Source organism: Cervus elaphus, chromosome 28, assembly GCF_910594005.1.
Source record: "Cervus elaphus chromosome 28, mCerEla1.1, whole genome shotgun sequence".
Lineage (NCBI taxonomy): Eukaryota > Metazoa > Chordata > Mammalia > Artiodactyla > Cervidae > Cervus > Cervus elaphus.
The window spans coordinates 61,071,350-61,093,504 of NC_057842.1; the positions used below are offsets into that span (position 1 = coordinate 61,071,350).

Below are 22,155 nucleotides of genomic sequence, written 5' to 3' on the forward strand. Positions count from 1 at the left end.
CATCTGATGCAATCTTAAGGCATTCTCTTTCCTTAAGGATATTTTTATGTTGAGCTGGGAAACCAAAAAGCTTGTAAGCGTGAAAAAGGATGAACTTCTAAATGTAAAATTTTAGGCACAAGACAATGAGGAGGCATGTTTAGGGAAACCCTTTCTGCACTCCAAGACAGACCGACAGGGGAACCAGCTCTTTACCTGCTCGGCCTGACAGTGAGCCAGCCTGGCTACAGAGACACCAACCCACGGGCAGCTGGCATCCTTCATAACGAACAACTTCCTTCTGTTCTGTCAAGAGCAGAGACAAAGACGTGATTCAGGCGCACTCAGATTGAATTATTGTCTCTGTTTAAACCTTCCCATTCAGATGGAGCTGTCAGCTGCCGCAGTCAGTCCAGGGAAGGATGAACGCCCTCAGGAGCAAAGTACTAAAGTGCCCAGGCGGCCAGCATGTGGGGCTCCACCTCCACTGCTGGACCAGCCCTGTGGCCCTGAGATCTGACCAGAGGTGATGCCCGGGGCTCGGCACCTAGAGGAAGGCAAAAGGTTTCCTGTGATAAAGGCCCGTGATAAAGTTCTGGAACAGGACTTCCAAACTGCAGGTCCTGCAGACTCATTTGTGGGTCATAGAAGTCAGTTAGTGGGTCATAAGCACCACTTTTAAAAAAATATTGATCAGAGGATAATTGCTATACAATCTTGTGTTGGTTTCTGCCATACATCAACATGAATCAGTCAGAAGTATACATTACTTCCCCTCCCTCCCGAACCTCCCTCCCGATACCCACTCCACCCCACCCCTCTGGGCTGGCACGGAGCCCTGGGTTGAGCTCCCACTGTATACAGCAAACTCCCACTGGCTGGCTGTCTTACATCCGGTAATACACACGTTTCCATGCTACTCTCTCCATTCGGCCCGCCCTGTCCTTCCCACACTGCGTCTGCAAGTCTGCTCTCTACGTCTGCGTCTCCATTGCTGCCCCGTACATAGGTCCATCAGTGCCATCATAAACACCATTTTAAAGAATAAAACAGAACTAGAAATATCAGAGTGTGGTGCATGTATTTTGGGAAACAACTGTCTCCTTGCATGTGTTTAAATGTGTATGTACAACGTAGGTCACTATGTAAAATGTATTTCTTCTAATGGGTCACAGTCAAAAAGTCTGAAAGCCGCTATCTTTGCACAAAAGTAAATCAAGGGTTCCGTTCAAAGAAATGATAAAAATATAACCCACGTTTCTTTTGGGAATGCCAATAATTATCAAAAATACCTTGGGACAGTGTCCGCAAACCGAGTCAACCTTTCTCGAGCATAGCTCTAGGGTCCTAAGATGTATTTTCAGAGACCTGGAACTCTTGATGAGAATTTTCACATTTTGTGCCCCTAATATAACTGCAGGACCCTGTGGGGTCTTCCTGGGACAGACCCCTCCCCCATATCCTCTGCTAGAGCTCCCCTCTGAAGCGCCCAGGTAATGGTATCTGATGCACACATCTTCCTCATAGTTGTGTTGGGTCATATGGTTTAAACGTTCATGTCTGCATTCGTGTTTATCATCTAATACAGGTGGTTGGACTGCTGAGAACAACACAAAAGCAGGCCTCATCTAGCAATGATACGGTCATGCTGGGCAGTGAGGTCTCAACCACCTGACCAGGACGATGGGTGGGAGAACTGAATTATCACGGAGCAACTGGTAAAGACAGGCCTGCTGAACAAGGACCCCGGGCCTCAGCTCTCACTTCCAGGTCTGGGAGCAAACACTGGGGAGCCCATCTCTGTACACACCAACTTAAAACAGTTTTGTCATGGTAAATGTAAAAGTAAATGCAATAACGTGAGTGATTTTCACACTGACATAGAATAAAAGGACCAATCTAATGTGTTACAAGTTATATGGTTAATTTCATGTACATTTCCTATCATGTTGCTGCAGGTTAAATTTTATTTTCTTCCAGTATGTCTAGAAGTTAAATTTGGTTGGAGGGGAAGAGAGCTTGAGGAAGACACTTTCGCATTTCATATTACTTTTTCCTACACATAAACAATTCTGGATCAATGGAGAGAAGAGCGAGCACGGGAAATACCAAGTGGCAGGTGAACGGCCTTGTTTTTTATTTGACTGTGGCATGTTTTATGGAAGTCATTTTGTGGCTAATTCATTTCCTTAATTATACTCGCCCTAGAGCAACATTATATGAGTTTATATTCCCCATTATTGGAAGGGAAAGGTCCCAGAACACACAGGATATTAGAAGGAAGCCAAGCTCAATGTTTTTTTAAATTTAGCCGAGAAAAGCTGGTAGGAGTGAATTCTGAGAGAGGAGGAAAATTCAGCAATACATATCCAAAGCCTCTAACTGTGTTTGCTCTCTAACCCAGAAATTCCACTTTTAGAAACTGATCCAAAAGTAGTAACTCTAGAGGTCAGAAAGGATTTAATTGCAAGAATATCAGGAGAGGGGTCAGTAGAGATGGTTCAGTCACGGAACGCCGCTGATGCTGAGGAGATAATGCTATATAGTAAGTGTTTACTTTATGCAAGGCTCTGTTCTAAGCACTCAACATCTATCTCCTCATTTAATTCTCAAAGCAGACCAGTAGAGGGGGTATGATTATTCTCCCCATTTTACAGAAGACTAGGGGGAGATGCACAGCAGTTAAATAACTTGCCCAGCTGATAAGAGGCAAGGTTGAGGTATGCACCCAGAGTCTGACTCTACAGTCTCTGCCCTGTCCTCTCAATGGATCACTAGAAGTCATGTAAAATGATGTAATATAAATGTGATAGAAGCATAGAAATATCTCATTTTCATGAGATATTGTGACATGAACAAGGAAAGTTACAAAATATCACATACCGTAACCCTAACTTTGTAAAATTGTAAAGACAAGCAGGATATATATCAAAATTAACTACTGGTATTTTTAGGTACTTGAATTTTAAGTTTTTAACAATGCATCACTTAAAAAACACGTTCCAGGTAATCTTACATGTTAGTTAGTAAGACGGCATACATACACAACATCACAGCCAACTTCTGGTGAGGATTAGTCACTCACCCTTCTATTGCTTTCTACACAAAGATAAGCCTGAGAGCTTTCTTGTGGGACTTTGATTTAATAGCACTTGACTGTCAAACAAAAATTTAATCACACTAAAACAAGAATTCATACTCCCGAGGAACCTCTACTCCAGCCCGAGTCCTGCTCGGCGTCATCAGGGCCTCCGGCCTGGCCTGTGACAACAGGGGGATGGACCTGCAGGCAGCACCCGTCCCCACGATGACCCCTCCCCAACAGAGGGGACAGGGCCCAGAAGGAGGGCAGAGGGCTGCAACAGCCGCCCGGGGCCCTGGATGCCAGGCCTGTGGCCACAGTGAACGGTCTTCTTCCCTTTGAGGACAGGAGGGCATGGAAGACAACCCAAAGCCAGCCACAGCACCCAGGCCAGATCTGCACCTGCATTTGGACAGTCTCAGCAGAGCCTAGAGCAGGCAACTCCCCAGCAACGAAGCTCTGAATCCGAGCTGCCACGGCGTGAGCATCCGGACCCAGCACGACTGGATCTGTCCTCACGCCCAACAACACAGCGTTTGACACCAAATGTGAGACACAGGGGGCTTCCCTGGTGGCTCAGCGGTAAAGGATCTGCCTGCAATACAGGAGACATGGGAGACACAGGTTCGATCCCTGGATTGGGCAGATCCCTTGGTGAAGGGAATGGCAACCCATTCCAGTGTTCTTGCCTGGAGAGCTACAGTCCAAGGGATTGCAAACAGTCAGACACAACTGAAGCGACTTAGCACGCACGTACACACATGTGGGGTACAGATGCTAAGTGTAATTGTTAGACTTCATTCTAGACGCTTTCAATACTCTGCCTGTGAACTTGAGAGAAACAGAGCTGAAAGAACCTCAGAGACGACCACTGGGTTCAGTGTTTGTGCCACTGGCATCTGGAGTGGACCAAGCCTTCCGAGGACCAGGCGGCATTTCAGGATTTTAGTGTCCGGGGTCCTCAACCATTAGTGCCTCCACACACTGCCACAATTTGAAATGCTCCCCCTCAACATTCCCGAGGGCCCCTGTAAGGACATTGCCGACCCTGGTCCAGAACCACTGACCTGGTCCACCACTGAGGGCAGGGAAGGCAGTCATTTGCCCAGGCCACCTAAGAAGATAGATGTCTCATAACAGTTCTGTGTTCTTGCCATTGTACCTAATTCTCCTCCTTAGAGCATGCGATCCTTAAAAATTAAGAACAAACTTCACACTTCACCGATAGGATTTATGGCTTCTGGATCTAAGCCTGACTGCCTGAGCTGTTTTTTCAGTCTCATTATGGGTATTCTGGTATGGGAGCATAATTCTATCATCATAATTACTCTAATAGGACCAAGAAGTGTCTGAGCTAACAACCAATATTCAAGGCTATGGGATGCACTGTACGCAGAACTCACACTGCCAAGAATGTCTGTACCAGAGGAAGGGAGAGAGGTCTGGAAACATTTGCATTTTATTGACAAAATGTTTTCCTTAAAGCACCATCTCTTCAGTCAGTCAGGGAACTGAGTCCTACTCGGGATAGCTTTTGCCAAATAATACCTTTTAGTTGGAGGTTTTTTTTTTTTTTTTTGGCCACAGGGCATTCGGGGTCTTAGTTCCCTGACCAAGGATGGATGGAAACCGTGCTCCCTGCAGTGGAAGCCCAGAGTCCTAACCAAGGCACCTCTAGGGAATTCCCTTGAGATTTTTTTAAAAGCAAGATACTCTAACTCAAACTAGCACTCGTTCTGAATATGACATCTCAACTTATATTTTAAATAATTTCTCGCTAGTTCTTAAAGGACTTGTAACAAAAGCAGTCCAAAGCGTGACAATGTTCAGTGGAAAAAATGGACATCAGGGCTCTGAGTGCAGCTGTATTGGGGACTTTCTGAGGACGATAGCCGGGAGACGTCCCTCAGACGGCTCTGAGGAACTGCTCTGAGAGGCAGGGGCAGGTCACAGTATATACGATGAGACAGAGGGGGGACACAATCCAGCACACACCTCCGCAGAAGGCTGCGATTACGTCACAAGGAGCAGACGTCTCCGCTAACAATTTTAGGGCTTTTCCAGGTATGAGCAGATGCACCAAGTTGGGTTCATAACATTTTCTCCTGAAAATATCTAACTGTATGAGGTCCTAGGCTGCTAGCTTTTCCCAGAGCACAGAGTGCCTCGCTCCTGACGGCTGTCCTGAGCTCCTTTCAGGGGGTGTTAACGGTCAGCGCCTGTTGTGGCCGATGACATAATCCCCACAGAGCTAGGTGTCCAGAGACACTCTTTAGTTGGCACATATAACTTTTATAATTCACATGTTAAATTTAGGACACTATAGCTACATAAATTCTTCCACTTTAGTTTTAGAGGGGGGGGGAAGCACAAACTTCAGCAGCTCCATTCTTTAGTAGAGGTTATTCATAAATTATTCATATAATTCATATAAATTCATATAATTTAGTAGAGGTTATTCATATAATTCATATAAATTATTCATATAATTCTTCTAATGGTGTATAACTGCTCCTTCACTTCTCTAACGTGTAAAGCACATAATGACATTCCTTATGAGTCACACGATTTACCATTACTACAAGAAGAAGAAGGGAGGATGAACTGGAAAGGACTTAGAGACAAGGGAGAGAAAGAGGAGGGCTGTGCCCGAGGGGCTATAGACACGTGATGCCAAAAACAATGCTACAGAAATCTCAGGTAAAATTCAGAAAGTACTTGGAAACTAAGATCTACCATCAAATTTTGTATATGCACATGCCTGTGGGCAAATGTGATTTTTCTTAAACCAAATCCAATTAATCATCACTTAGTAGTATTCTTTTTCATTTCAAAAACCTTCATTGAGCCTCTGTTAACCGACATCCAAAGAGACTACTCCCACCGCACGTACCTGGGGAAATTTCCAGGCCACAGGCACCGTCCCATACAGAAGTTTTACAGCAGAGCTGATCTGGGACTTACCTCTGCCGCCAGGACGCCGGGTGCCTCATAGGGCACAGCCTGCAGCCATCCAGGGCTAGGCTTTGTGTGGCTGGAAGGATGGCGCGAGGGTCTGGAAGGATCCGCCTCGGGCCCCTCTGACCATTTACATGTCAATAGTCGAACCAAAGCTCCCCCGACCCGGCCCCTCGGCACTCGGGCCCGGGTTTGGTCCTTCTCTCTCTCCATGGAGCCTGGAAGCCGCTGGCTTGCCAGCGGGCACCTGGCAAACTCGTCCCGAGGGGTTTGTCACCCTCTTCAGAGTCCTGAGCCTAGGTAAATACATCACAGGCTTTTCAGATTATCCGCGGACAACACACTGGGAGAGATGAATGCTTTAGAGAAGACCAACAGAATCAGAATTCCAAAAGAAGTCTGTCTGGCTTGGGGAAAAAAAAAAAAAGAGCTGAAAGGGAAAAAAAAAAAGTTCAGAGAAATAGAGATTTCCATCTTTCACTCAGACTCAAAAAGCAACTGCCCTGGGGTTTCAGCTTACTTATAAGTCAGTATGAGACAATGGAGTGTATGTAGAAACAAGAAACTGAACAACTTCACAGTGTTAGCATTTGTTATAAAAACGCGGCCCTCAGGACGAGGAGGTGGGTGGGGAAGACGAGAGGGTCCACATAGGATTTGCCAGGGGAGAGCGGGTAACCAGGAGGGCAGAAATCCTAGGAATCCTGTCCAGCAAGGAAGAAGTGATTTAGACAGGGCGGGGGCGGGGAACGGCCCTGGGGGACGGGAAGGACACACAGCAGATTTATTCTGGGGGCTCCAGCCAGCAGAACAAAGAGTTGATGGCTTGATGGAGCCAGCATCTGCATATGCTAAGGAGGGCGGTCTAATAGTGAAAAACACTGCCTCTGCCCCCCCACCCCCACCCCACCGAGAGTCTGACCGAAGGCTGCTGTCCTGCAAGACCCCCATCCTAGACCTACCCCATCCCCCCTCTCCGCAAGAGAGGTGATGGCAGAAACTCCTTCCAAGCCAGCTGCCTTCAGGGACTTCTTACTTAGCCTCTGATGTGAGAAGACCCACCCTGTCTCCTGATGGGATCTCAGGATCTTTCAGCTGGAAACAGGATGACTACGAAAACAATATATATGGATTTAAAAAGTGGCATAATCTGTGTAATGTACAAAGACTGACTTATCCTGAGACGGAGCCACTCCTGTGGTGCTCAAAACAGTCCAAGCCTTAGTCATTTCTGAAATTACAAAAGTGCAGATCCGTGACCCATTTATTACGGTCTGAAAATGGCAAGGCTGGCTCCCTGGATCCATTCCCTTACCTTCCTTCTCCTTCCTCTGCCCATTTCTCAAAAAGTTGCTGATATAATCTGGGTCACTTACAGCACTTACATTTACAAAGTGTTTTACGGTCAATTGAATCTTATGAATATTTCATAGGGCAGGATCTCTCTGCTAATTTAGGACTGACAAACAGAGGAAAGGAGGGAGTCCTAGGGAGCGCCTTCAGAAAGCAGGGACTGGGCGACCTCCTTAAGGGGGGGACTGCTTCCCCCTAAAAATCTCCTCCCCAGGAAAGCTTCTCTCTCCATCTGCATTGGGAAAGAATCAAGAGAACGGCTCTGCCCCACATTGCCCCCAGCACTGTTCTGGGTACCACGCAGGTTCAGAAGAGACTTCTTCAAGCCTCCTCTTGTAGTAGACACCCTACCGCCACCACAGCCACCGGGCTTCCCAGGGGACACGACGGCAGAGAATATACCTGCCAATGCAGGAGACGCAAGAGATGTGTACATATTTTTTAAATGCTAGGAAAAAAATTTGGAGAAACATCCTAAAAAATAAAAAAAATTAAAAAAAGAGAGAAATATCCTAAATTGCAGACCATGGTTGTTCATCTTCATGGGATAGAAATATAAGAGATTTATACCTTCCACATATGTGCTTCTGTAGTGTTTAAACTAGGTATGACTTTGTTTTTTACCCCTGACTTCAAGAGTAAAGTGTTTTAAGTAACTAGTGGGGCATTTTTTAAAATTATATCAATGATTATTCAGCATCAATTAATTATGCGGGGCATCCTTTGGGGCAGAGAACACAAAACTAATTAAGGTGAGTCCTTGCTCCTTGATATTCACTATCTAGTTGAGTGAATAAAATATACTCACACTCACTTTTCTTTAAAGAGCAAATTTTATCTTCAATGTTCTCTTTTTTTAAAAAAAATTATTTACTTATTTGGCTGCATCTGGTTTTAGCTGTGTGTGGCATTCAAACTCTTAGTTGGGGCATGTGGAATCTAGTTCCCTGACCAGGGATTGAACCTGGGCCCCCTGCATTGGAAGCAGGGAGTCTTAGCCACGGGACCACCAGGGAAGCCCCTCACCTTTAAAATGAGGAAACAGTACAAAACTTGTCAGCAAACTCTTCTCTCACTGAGAACCCATCACTCCTAATGGTTCCTTCATGCCCACACAGGGCTAGCATGTCACCATGACTGTGAGGTTTTTGTTTACCTACGACAGTAGATACTCGGTCAACATTTAGGGTCTAAGAGAATGCAGAGGACAAGAGTCTTTTTGAAAAAAGCTTGGAATAGAACGGAAGTAGCCCACCTGGAAGGCTGATCTCTTGGGACAATTAGATTTCAGATAAGCAGTGACCTAAGAAAGTTTAAGCAGAGGCCAGTGCACACATCTGCTGCTGAGAAACCAGCGCAGAAATTGTGTGGGCAGGTCTGTGACGGTGCATTGCCCTTTAAGCAGGTCTTTCTCAGGGGGAGCGAAGAATCTAAGGAGGAGGGGGTCTTCCATCCCAAATAACATAAATCTCACTTTTCTTCCTAGGAAAGGTTCAGTCTTCAAAAGAGGGAAGTACTGAATTGTTTAAACACACTCTGGCCTATACAGTCCATGGAATTCTCCAGGCCAGAATACTGGAGTGGGTAGCCTTTCCCTTCTCCAGGGGATCTTCCCAACCTAGGGATCGAACCCAGGTCTCTGCATTGCTGGCAGACTCTTTACCAACTGAGCTATGAGTGAAGCCCCCAAAGGGTATAAAAGATTATAATAAATTAAAATGGATATGTTCATAAATTTTTACTTGATTACCAACGGGAATGTAAATCAGCATTTCTGAAAAATAATTTGACTTCTTTGATACTGTAATTCTATTTCTAGGGTTCTATCACTAAGGAAATACTTCTAATTGTGGGGAAAGGTTTCTGCAAAAAGATGTTCCTGACAGCACTATTTATAATAGCAAAACTGGAAACAGCATCAGGGAGAGTCTTATCCAATAAAAGAGGATGATTCAATAAACCTGGAAACTTCCACTCACTAGAATATTATACTGCCCTAAAAATGATGTTTCAAGTTTCACATTGGGATGTTATGCAATTCAGTAATGCATTGCTGTGAATCTATCCTAAAGAAATAATTGAAAAACACAGGAGAGTAAAAACACCCTAAGGTTCAACAATAGACACGTTACGTAAGCTCCCAGTGGTTCTTCCAAACTCAGCTCAAGTGGCACTTCTCCTGGGAAATCCGCCCTCAGCCCTGGGCCAGCTCTGGGCCCCCATGATGCCCTGAGCACTGCCCACCCCAGCACGGCCCCAGGGTTCAATCCTGTGTGCCAGTCTAAGCGCCTCAAAGCCAGAGAGCTTGACTTTGTTGGTTTAGGACTCCCAACCCAGCATAGTACCTCAGCACCCAAATGTCTGCAGTATGTAAGATTATACACGTAATCAGCGCATTCGCCTTTGAGGGCGGCCATAACCTAATACCACAAACCTGGTGACCTCAACAACAATCACAATTTATTGTCTCACGATTCTGAAGGTCACAAGTCTGAAATGAAAGTGTCAGCAGAGTTGATGCCTTTTGAGGGCTGTGAGGGAAGGATCCACTCCAGGTCTCTCTTCTTGACCTGTGAATGGGTAGCATCTCCATCTGGGTCTGTCTCCAAATTTCCTCTTTTCATAAAGATACCCGTCATGCTGGACTAGGGCCCACACCAATGACTTCCTCAATAGAGACCTTATCTACAAATAAGGTGACAACCTGAGATAAAGGGACTTAGGACTTTCACAGTGCATTTTAGGGGGACACAATTCAACCCATAACAATCAGCAAATGTTTAGATTTATGAGAGTTCACAACAATTTTAAAAAATTATGCCTGTGTTATAATGTTTAATTTAAAAAGGGGTCTATTCATGTATAGAGTAAGAGTTCTTAACTTGGGTTTTACTTTAGAGTTCATGACCCCAAATTAACCACTACTGGTAGTAGATCTCAAATTTTCTTTAAAGGAATAAAATGTGAAGGTAATAAACCAAAATATTAATGGTATATGCCTCAGGGTGATATTATGGATGCCTGGAATTGTTTCTCAATTTTATGTAGTAGTTTCAAATTACTATTATAGTCAGAAAGAAAAAAAAAAAAAGCACCTTCCACTTTTTTTAAAACAAAAAAGTGGTATTTTTAAAGGTTTAAGGACTTCCCTGGCAGTCCAGTGGTTAAGAATCTGCGCTTCCACTGCAGGGGGCATGGGGTCGATCCCTGGTCAGGGAACTAAGATTCCAAACGCTACAGGGTATAGCCAAAAAAACCTGAGTTTAGAAATACGTAAAAATGAATATGTTTTACACAAATAGTATATTTTCAAACTGCAAAATAAAATTAAAAATTAGGGAAGAAAAGGGGAAAATATATAATGCTCACAGAGTTCATTAACAGAAGTTATAGAAAGAGTTTTGGGTATTTCTTCCTAATTTTTTTCCAAATTTTTAAATAATGAATTATATTACTCTCATAACCAGAACAAGCCAATACATCTTAATTAAGAACATGCAGTTTAAGTATTCAGTTGTATATTAAATATTCAATATTAAGAGCTGAACTAGCACATTATGGTACAATGACAAAATTTAGCTTTTAAATGACCATTATGAGCACACAGAAACAGGAAACGGCTTATGAGACAGTTCTGTGGAAAAAAAAAATTGTAACACAGTAATTTATACAAATTATAACCAGTAAAATATATCCATATGCCAACAGTAATTTGCAAAAATGAGTATCTATTCAAAGTAGGATTATGTATTATTTTTAAAGATTCAATATAGTTATATATTTTCACTTTAAGGTATTTATGAAAATGTATTCTAAGTATTCTTAGAAAATGTTCTTTTCTAAGAATATCTGTAAATCTTTTTACACTGTCTGAAATAGCTTCCAGCCATTCCAAGAATCAACGTCTCAACTAGATGACAGGTAAAACTTCGGTCTTGTCCGGCTCCCAACAAACAACCCACAGTATCTGTTACACCTCGGTGGCTGGTTTCACCTTCACTTGTTGGTGGAAGTGCACATGGATACATCCTTTCTAAAGGACAATTTGGCAGTATTTGTTAAACTATTAACCTTTCACTCCCTTTGACCGTGCATTTCCACACATCGAGGAAACAATTCTACATATGTACAAAGTAAAGGTTAACAAGAGTGAACAACTGGTGTACCTAGGGCGGCCCTTTCTTGAAGGGGGCTATGGGAAGTACAGTTTCAGCTAGAAAGCAGTTGAGAGACTTACAATAACCACTAAATGGAAGCTCACGCAGCTCTGAGTCACTGCCCGGTTTACTATTTCCTTTGATGTCTTTATTTCTGGCAACCAACCAGAAACAAGGGTGTTGATTCAACTCTACATGTTCCAATCATATGCATGCCAGTACAGATGCTAAGATACAGACTTAGTTGAAATATGCACGTTTTAGATTGTTTTCTTCTTAGCTCCCAGCTTCACAAACAGAGTTTAAAGTACAGCAACTCTCATCTGAAAACAGTCATAGAACAGGAGCCATATATGCTCTCATTTTTCCTTATTTTTGCTTAAACAGGAAATGTCCAGATCTTAGGTTTGGGCTCCTAGGGTTTGTCTCCTAAATGTGTTTCTGTCCATCTGTTCATATTTACATAATGAGTCTTGAGATTGTTGCCTTCTGACAATTTATAAGTAAGACAAATTTCTCATTTTACATTGACTCCCTCAGTGGTAGACTCAAAGTACAAATATTCTGATCAGATTAAGAATGTAGGTTAAATTTTATCTCTTCAGCGTAGGCTATAAAGGAGGCAGAGTAAAAGCTCAAATAATTGCAAAGCCAAAATAAAATTAATGAATTAGGCTTGTTTCTAGACTATATTCAATTAACAATGTAGTGGGCAATTTTCAGACTAAAAAAGAAGAGAACAAATTTTACAAGTTATTGATACTTATAGTTTGTCAATGAAAGCATCTTTATGAACACTGATCATGTCTATTTGTGGACCACTGCACATTCTGATGGAGAAGGCACTGGCACCCCACTCCGGTACTCTTGCCTGGAAAATCCCATGGACGGAGGAGCCGGGTGGGCTGCAGTCCATGGGGTCGCTAGGAGTCAGACACGACTGAGTGACTTCACTTTCACTTTTCACTTTCATGCATTGGAGAAGGAAATGGCAACCCACTCCAGTGTTCTTGCCTGGAGAATCCCAGGGACGGCGGAGCCTGGTGGGCTGCCGTCTATGGGGTCGCACAGAGTCGGACACGGCTGAAGGGACTTAGCAGCAGCAGCAGCACATTCTGAACATTTTTTTCTCAAGCTAATGACAGCTTTAGAGGTGAGAAGCAAACGATAAAAGGAAGCTGGGTGAGTTGTATAGTATTCCATGGAGGCCACCTGGGGAAGTCTGGCAGATAAGCATTGCCTCCTACATCCCCTCACACAGCATTACAAGTTGTCAATTTTTTTGGTTTTTTTTTTTGGCTGCACTGCTGTGACTTGTGCGATCTTAGTTCCCCGACCAAGGACTGAACCTGGGTCCATGGCAGTGAAAGCCCAAGTCTTAACCATTGGACCTCCAGGGAATTCCCTATAAGATGTCAATTTTTAAGCCTCAAGTCCCACCATTAACTGGATTGACAGTTGCTTAGAAAACAAATTTTTTAAAAAACCATTCGCACTGGTAATGTGAGATGTTACTTTACAAAATAATGTTACTTCTCTTAAAATCAACACTACACCTCAGGGACACAGACATTCTCTGGTGACACGATTAGGCAACTCTAGCAGGAAAAGAATAAAGACAAGATTTTATAAAGAAAGAAAAACCAAGTGACACCTTTGAAGAAAAACAAGTTTGAGTCAGTTCTCTAGACCTGCAGCAGTGATTACATAAACATGGAAAACACAGGCAAGGGAGCAAAAGCTTTCAGCGTGCCTGAATTCAAAACGTGAGATGCCTGGTCAGGAATATAAAAATCGGCAATGTCCGATTTAAAGACTCTCTATTAACCACAAAGGAAGTAGAAGCAAAGTGTGATGACAGGCCAGTGAGCATGGGGGCAAGGGAGAGGTCAGGAAGCAGGCAGTGGCCTCTCTTCCTCTGGGGTTTTTCCTGGCCAGGTGTGAGCCCAGGTACCTGGGAACCTGAATCCTCCTCAGAGAGCCACTACCCAGACATTGCAAGTTGGCCTGAGCCATCAGCAGACGTGGGAGCAGGAGAGTGAGTGATTTTGGCTGTTTTGGGAGATGGGGTGTTGGGGGGCAGGGCGCAAGCAGCATGAAACAGTATGATTCATCCTGCCTTGCAGAGGAAGCCAGTCATAGCCCAGAGACGCCAGGAGATGGGGAGGCTTGGTGAGATGCTGAGACGGTGGCAGCAAAATCGTCCCCTTCTAACCGGGGGCCAGGCGTGTCAACACCTGTCACCCTGAGGTTCTCCTCCTGAATCCCCAGGTGGCGTATCCACACTCCTGGCACAGGCTATCCAGAGAGGGACTGACAGGAAAGCACCCAACAAATTTTTGGCAGCTCCACCATGAAGCAGGACTATTGCCAAAGACAAGCCAAGATCCAAGAGGCACAGTGACCTCCAATGACTAGCTGTTCCCGCTCCTCCAAGGGGTCCTTCACCCAGCAGGCATGCACGACAGATTCACCAACTCTGCGCCAATCACAGTCACCTAGAGTTTGACCGTAGGGGACTAGAACTTGAAGTGATAAACATGTCCATATATAATACATACAGGCATTTATATTCATGTGTTTGGAGATGGAAGGGAGCGAGGAGGGATGGACTGCAAGCAGAGATGGTTACTTCTCATCTAGGAAAAAAACAGGCAGTGGAACCACACAAACTCTTACCTAATCCACCATCTACAGGATCTTGGGCGAATCTCTATGCCTTTACTTAAAAGGAAGGTATTTCAAGAAGCTATTCCAGTAGGCGCTGTGTTCTGTGCAGTAGACTAAGATTATACTAGTTTTACCATGACAAAGCTCCTATAAAAACTAACTGACAAAGAATTAAGATTTATTCTACCTGTCCTATTTTGAACTGTACCAAATAGTAAATGAGTGATCAAAACAGTGAACCAAATAGTAAATGAGATAAAGTTTCTCTTTACAGTTCAGCTAATAAAGAAGAAATAATGCAATCCATATATCTATTTAGCAGTACCCAACGAGTTAAACAGCCACTGAAAACAAAGAGGTCATTACCTATTAGAAAGTATAAAAACAGGGAATTCTCTGGTGATCTGCTGGTTAGGACACCATGCTTCCACTGCAGGGGGCACGGGTTCAATTCCTGTTTGGGGAACTAAGATCCCACAAGCCAGTGCAGTGCAGCCAAAGAAAAAAAGGAAAGAAATTACAAAAATGAAAGTAAAATTATAGATGTGACAATATCTATAATATATGTAAGTATAAAAAATAAATGATAATTTTAAAAAAAAAACATAAAAATACTAGAAGAAACTATGGATTAGTATTTTTACAATTTTCGGAGTACAAAAGGCCTTTTCATATTAATCATAAAAGCCAAAAAATTTTTAATTAATTTATTTTTTATTGAAGGATAATTGCTTTACAGAATTTGGCTGTTTTCTGTCAAACCTCAACATGAATCAGCCATAGGTATACATATCTCCCCTCCCTTTTGAACCTCCCTCCCATCTCCCTCCCATCCCACCCCTCTAGATTGGTACAGAGCCCCTGTTTGAGTTTCCTGAGCCAGACAGCGAATTCCCGTTGGCTGCCTATTTTACACATGGTGATGTGAGTTTCCATGTCACTCTTCCCATACGTCTCCCCCTCTCCTCCCTCTCCCCATGTCCATGAGTCTATTCCCCATGTCTGTTTCTCCACTGCTGCCCTGTAAATAAGTTCTTCAGTGCCATTTTTCTAGATTCTGTATATATGTGTTAGAATATGATATTTATCTTTCTCTGACTCACTTCACTCTGTATAATAGGATCTAGATTCATCCACCTCATTAGAACTTGCTCACAGGTGTTCTTTTTATGGCTGAGTAACATTCCATTGTGTATACATACCACAACTTCTTCATCCATTCATCTGTCGATGGAAATCTCCATTGCTTCCATGTTCTAGCTATTGTAAATAGTGCTGCAATGAACAATGGGATACATGTGTTTTTTCAATTTTGGTTTCCTCAGGGTACATGCCTAGGAGTGGGATTGCTGGGTCATATGGTGGTTTTATTCCTAGTTTTTTAAGGAACCTCCATACCGTCTTCCATAGTGGCTGTATCAATTTACATTCCCACCAACAGTGCAAGAGTGTTCCCTTTCTCCACACCCTCTCCAGTGTTTATTGTTTGTAGACTTTTTGATGAGGGCCATTCTGACCGGTGTGAGACATCTCATTGTAGCTTTGACTTACATTTCTCCAATAATGAGCAACGCTGAGCATCTCTTCATGTGTCCACTAGCCATCTCTATGTCTTCATTGGAGAAATGTCTGTCCAGCTCTTTTTCCCACTTTTTGATTGGGTTGTTTGGTTTTCTGGTATTGAGTTGTATGAGCTGCTTGTATATTTTGGAAATTAATCCTTTGTCAGTTGTTTCATTTGCTATTATTTTCTCCCATTCTGAGGGCTGTCTTTTCACCTTGTTTATAGTTTCCTGTGCTGTGCAAACGATTTTAAGTTCAGTCGGGTCCCACTTGTTTACTTTTGTTTTTATTTCCATTACTCTAGGAGGTGGGTCATAGAGGATCTTGCTTTGGTTTATGTCATCACGTGTTTTCCTCTAAGAATTTTACAGTTTCTGGTCTTTCATTTAGGTCTTTAATCCATTTTGAGTTTATCTTTGTGTATGGTGTTAGGAAGTGTTCTGATTTCATTCTTTTACATGTAGCTGTCCAGTTTTCCCAGCACCATTTATTGAAGAGGCTGTCTTTGCCCCATTGTATATTCTTGCCTCCTTTGCAAAAAGTAAGGTACCCACAGGTGCATGGGTTTATTTCTGGGCTTTCTATCTTGTTCCATTGGTCTATATTTCTGTTTTTGTGCCAGCACCATACTGTCTTGATGACTGTAGCTTTGTAGTATAACCTGAAGTCAGGAAGCTTGATTCCTCCGGCTCCATTCTTCTTTCTTAAAACTGAAAAGTCAAAAATTTTTTAACTGTGACAATATATATTAATGTTGTTCAGTTGCTAGGTTGAATCAGACTCTTTGAGACGCCATGGACTGCAGCACACCAGGCTTCCCTGTCCTTCACTATCTCCTGGAGTTTGCTCAGATTCATGTTCATTGAGTCAGTGATGCTACCTAACCATCTCATTCCCTTCTGCCCCCTTCTCCTCCTGCCCTCAATCCTTCCCAGCATCAAGGTCTTTTCCAATGAGTAGGCTCTTCATATCAGGTGTCCAAACTATTGAACTACCTTCAGCATCAGTCCTTCCAATGAAAATTCAGAGTTGATTTCCTTTAGGATTGACTGGTTTGATGTCCTGGCTGTCCAAGGGACTCTCAAGAGCCTTCTCCAGCCCCACAGTTTGAAATACGGTAACATGCATAAGTTTTGAAAAGTTCTTATCAATGAAGAAGGACAAAACACTCAAACAGTAAAATGGACAGAGAATCTGATTAGGCAATTCCACACACGCACAAAATCAAAAGCTCCATTAAAGATTGGAATTATCTGGACTTAGGACCCTAAGAGTCCAGCATACAGAAGTCAGTCTAATTGAAGGAAAACACAAACACATGCAAACATTAACTTACAAAATAATATTCAATCTTACTCTTGAAAGAAATGCAAAAAAAAAGAGATTTTTAAAGCATAAAGTTGGCAAAGATTAGGATGATTTGGCATTATTCATGTTGGTGAGGGCAGTGGAAAAGCCACTGAAAACTTTACCTTTCTGATGGGCAATAAAATCATCTAGAATACACACACATTTGACCCACCAATTTCACATGCAGGAATTTATCCTAAAGAGATAATGGAGGGACTTCGCTGGTGGTCCAGTGGCTAAGACTCTGCAGTCCCAACTCAGGGGGCCCAAGTTCAATCTCTGGTCAGGAAACTAGATCCCACGTACCGCAACTAAAAGACCCTGCATGCCACAACTGAGGCCTGGTGCAGTCAAATAAATAAATAATGTATTTTTTAAAGGGATAATGGGAAGAGAGGGGTGAGTTTAAGAATAGCTATATAAAGATGTTCACTACTGGGATGGTTAATTTTCTGTCCCAGCTTAATTGGGCTACTGGCACCCAGCTATTTGGTTAAACATTATTCTGGGTGTCATGAGGATGTTTCTGGATATGACTGCCATTTGAATCAGCAGACTGGGTAAAGTAGACGGTCCTCCCTAATGTTTTATCCAATCCCTAGAAGGTCTGATAGAATAAAAGGATGAGCAAGGGAAAACCTACTCTCTCTGCCTGAGGCCTGACTGCCTGCTGGTTCTCAGGCTTTCCACGGGATTTCTTGGGATTTCTCAGCCTCTATAACCACATGAGCCAATTCTTTATAAAAATTTTTCCATGTGTGTCCCCTGGTTCTAATTCTCTGGAGTTGTTCAGTCACTCCGTCGTGTCTGACACTTTGCAACTCTTTGTGAAAATTGCAGCACGCCAGGCTTCCCTGTACTTCATCATCTCCCAGAGTTTGCTCAAATTCATGTCCATTGAGTTGGCGATGTCATCCAACCATTTCATCTTCTGTCATCCCCCTCCGACCTTCAATCTTTCTCAGCATCAGGGTCTCTTCCTATGAGTCGATTCTTCGCATCAGATGCCCAGAGTATTGTAGCTTCAGCTTCAGCATCAGTCGTTCCAATGAATATTCAGGGTTGATTTCCCTTAGGGTTGATTTCCCTTAGGATTGACTGGTTTTCTGGAGAACCCTAACATAACTACAGTATTAGCAATACAAATGAAAAATGAGGAAAGAATGGCTATCCTCATCAAGAGGTGGTAGAGTAAATAATTTTTTATCAATGGAGTACTTGAGAACTGCTTACAGAAATGATGAGGATTAACATGAACTGACGTGGAAAGATGTCCCCAAAATACTGAATTTTTTTAAGGAGCTCACGGGACAGTATGTCCACTGTGATTTCACTGATATAAAGTTGTGTATCACATACAAGAGTATGTGTGTTTATGTGTGAAATGGGACAGGATGCTTAGTAAAAAACAATTTATCTCTGAGTGATGGCATTCTGGATGAGTTTTACCCTCTTCAAATTCTGTATTATTTGTATTTTTCCCCAATGAACTTAATCAGGAAAATCAATAAAGCCAGTCTCTTCCATTAAAAAAAATCATGGCGGCAAGGAGACAGAGATGGCTGAACTGGGAGGGGAATTTGGGTAAAAAGAGAGTTTGCAGTAGTTGTTATTTTACAGTAGGAGAAATGAGAACGGTGACAGGGGAAAGAGCCAGAAGGGGACGAGAGGCTGAGCGCCGCAGACCAAGCAGGTTGAGTGTGTCCAGGGGATGAGCTGGTTCCCACCCTCTGGCAAGGCAGAGAAGAGCCTACAAACGCAAACATGATTCCCGAGGAGTGACACGGGGCTGCCTAAAGCAGAGGAGCGCTGCCCAGGGCAGGGATCTGGGAAGTATTGCAGCAGGAGATGGTGCCACTTCCAAGGTGGGTCAGATGTCTCAGCACAGAGACAGGAGGCTGGAAAAGCAATATCCGCTCAGGGACCGTCAGGCTTGTCAGATCAACAGGGTAGAATCTGGGGGTCAAGCAGCAGCAGGTGATAAGACTAGAAAATTAATGTGGCACTCACAGTAAAGAGGCTTGAAGAGGCTGAGAGGCGGGACCATAATGCTGGGGGTATCCTAGGCAGCGCAGTGACCCCACACCTAGCAATGTCCAGACATATAAATCCAGCCGCCGCTTGTGGGATTTGCAGATTGGAGGAACTTGACCATGGAGGTAGGGAAAACCCAGTGACAAAGTTAACGGGCCAGAGATGTGAGCTAACGCTGTGAATTAAAACGGTGGCAACAGAAGAAGAGAGCGACACGAGAAACGTGGTGGAAGGCGTCCACACACGGTGTGAACCACGCGGCGTCACAAACCACGGGGATCCCAACCAAGACGAGGCTGACCTGACTCTATGAAGCGCTGCCGCTAGCCACTTTGCATCTAGAATTCTACTCAAATATCACACTTTATAAACAGATGCTTTCTCCTCTACTTCGGTAACTTACTTTTGTGCCAGAACTTGGGGGGTGTGGGGTGTGTGTGTGTGTGTGGAGGAATTGAAGGGATGGAGGTGGGGAACGGTGAGCCCAAGGGAGGAAGAACCAAGTAGAAAGACGTCTGTAACACAAATTTTTATGATACACCTTGGAAATTTTCAGAAAGTACTCCTAAAAATTCTAAATACAGGTTAAGTGGCCAGAGAAACATTATAAAATCCTTTGGGTTGGCTAGAAAACGTCATAGCCACTCAGAAAAATGAAAATAAAAATTTTAATTCTAAGCAAACTTCACATTCAACCATCAAAAGAGAATATATTTATCATGCTTAAATAAATAACATCTCAATATTATAAATAGCATTGGTAAGAACATGATTTTTGCTCTGCTGATTTAAACAGATTTTATATATTTCCTCACAGTCTCTTCTCACTTTTAAATAACTAATACAGCACATTTCATTAAACTTTGAAGAAAAAAAAAATCCAGACAGGTAAGATAGGCACCCTCCTCACAATCGATTAGGTAAAATGAGAATTTTTAAACTCCCTGATCAAAACTTCGAAAATCTCCTTAGAGTGAAAGGGTAAACTATTTTAAAAAAACCATCTGTCAATCCTAAAGCCATACACGCATGGCATGAGTCACCCAGGGGTTTCAGAAGGCTTTTCTGCCATCAGCAACGTCTCCTCGGCTGGCTGGTGCGGGCGGGGTGGGGCCTGTGGTGACGGGGGGAGCTTCGGAAGTGAAGAATGTGGAGCAGAGACACACTGCCTTGGGAACTCTATCGGGGCAACAGGAGTTTCCACAGCTGTTCTAAACTCCCAAATGCGTTTGAAGGTACGAGTAAAGTTTCAAACTGTACTCTAAGGGAATCTCCAGGTCCCGCCCAAGCCTCAGAAAGCGACAGGGATGAGTCCTCCTACGTGCTCTCAGAAGTGATACCCGCGGGAGGCCTGAGCAGCGATGCGCTGCCCTACACACAGCGAGCTCTCGCTCACCCATTCATCTTTGGCAACTTCCCATCTTCCTAAGAATCCACCTTTCAAGTCACTCGGTTATTTGTATACTAAGCATTACAACCTCAGCTCCAGAATCACAAAAATCTGTGGGCCTTCCATCTCGCCTTTTGATTGATCCACACAACAACTTCTTTGATAAACAAACGCAAGGCATAAGCACTGTGGCTGACTCTCAGAGTTTAAAATACCAAGACAGCATCTGGGAACAGTTGAGGAATGCATTAAGTGCAACGCTCGCTTCCACAGCACATATAAATAAAACTGGAATGATACAGAGATTAGCATGGCGCCCGCACAAGGATGATGAGCAAATCCTTAAGCAGTCCATATTCTGGGGGGATTAGCAGACACAAGCTACGGTGTATATAAAAGAGATAAACAACAAGGTCCTACTACATAACAAATGGAAGTCTATTGAATATCCTGTAATAAATCATAATGGAAATAAATGTGAAAAGGAATATGTATGTGTGTGTGTGTATATATATATATATCTCCCTCTGAATCATTCGACTGTACACCAGAAACACATAACATTATAAATCAACATTGTACATCAATTGAAGTATGTATACTTCAATTTAAAAAAAAAAGATATCACAGATAAAGCACAAAACAGGATTCACAATACCTAACCAGAATGAATGAAGTAATTTCACTCACAAAGCAAACTCCAAATCAACTCACCAGCAAGTGTCTGGTATATTCAGAAGGAAAAATAAAAAGACTTCTCAATTGTGTTTATAAATAATATACCTTGTATATGGTAATATAAATATCAACTGATCATAGTTTTTCTCTTAGAGACCTCGTGGATGAAGCTTAATTGACTAACCTTAGAGTATCAAATTGATTAATAAAGTTGTTGAAACTTTACCTCTTGGGAGAAGAATATTTTAATAAAGGCAATCAATAGCTTTTTAACATAAAGATCTCTTACAGATGGAAACTTTACAAGAAAGTGAATACTTTCCCCAAAAAAAGAATGGACAAAGAATACAAAGGCACTTCACATACACAGAGAAGAAAAATAAACACAAGAGCTAAAAACATACAAATGTTCAGTTTTCTTCATAATCAAACAATGAAGATATAATTCTTACCTACAAAATTGAACCTAAAATAAAAAATTAAGAGGGAATTAATTCTGGTGGTCCAGTGGTTAGGACTTCAAGCTTCCATTGCCTGGAGCGTGTGTTTGATCCCTGGTCAGGAACTAAGATCCCACATGCCACAGTGCAGCCAAAAAACAAACGTAGAATAATCCCTAATGACAAGAGGACAAGAAAACAAACTCTCACACATCACTAGAGAACATTTCTGGAGGGCAATTTGGCAGTATGTGTCAAAAGCCTTAAAAATAAAAACAAACGCCTTTTGAATCAACAATTTCATTTCTCTTCAAGGAAAATAGTGAGATGAGGGCATTCTCTGGTGGCCTAGTGGTTAGTATTCCAGGCTTTCACTGCCATGGACCCAGATTCAGTCTCTAGCCAGAGAACTGAGGTCCCAAAAGCTGCATGGCACAGCCAAAAAAAAAAAAAAGGACTGAGATTAACATACAAAAAAGTTTACCAAAGCATTTCATGTAA

General features: G+C 42.8%; 1 protein-coding gene and 1 pseudogene across 5 annotated transcripts in view; one reads left to right on the plus strand and one right to left on the minus strand.

The window, feature by feature from the left end:
- ANKRD6 (ankyrin repeat domain 6) overlaps positions 1-22,155 on the minus strand; it is a 175,976-nt gene that overhangs the window by 121,242 nt on the left and 32,579 nt on the right. The window lies entirely within an intron of this gene.
- On the plus strand, positions 20,798-20,897 carry LOC122685672 (annotated as a pseudogene).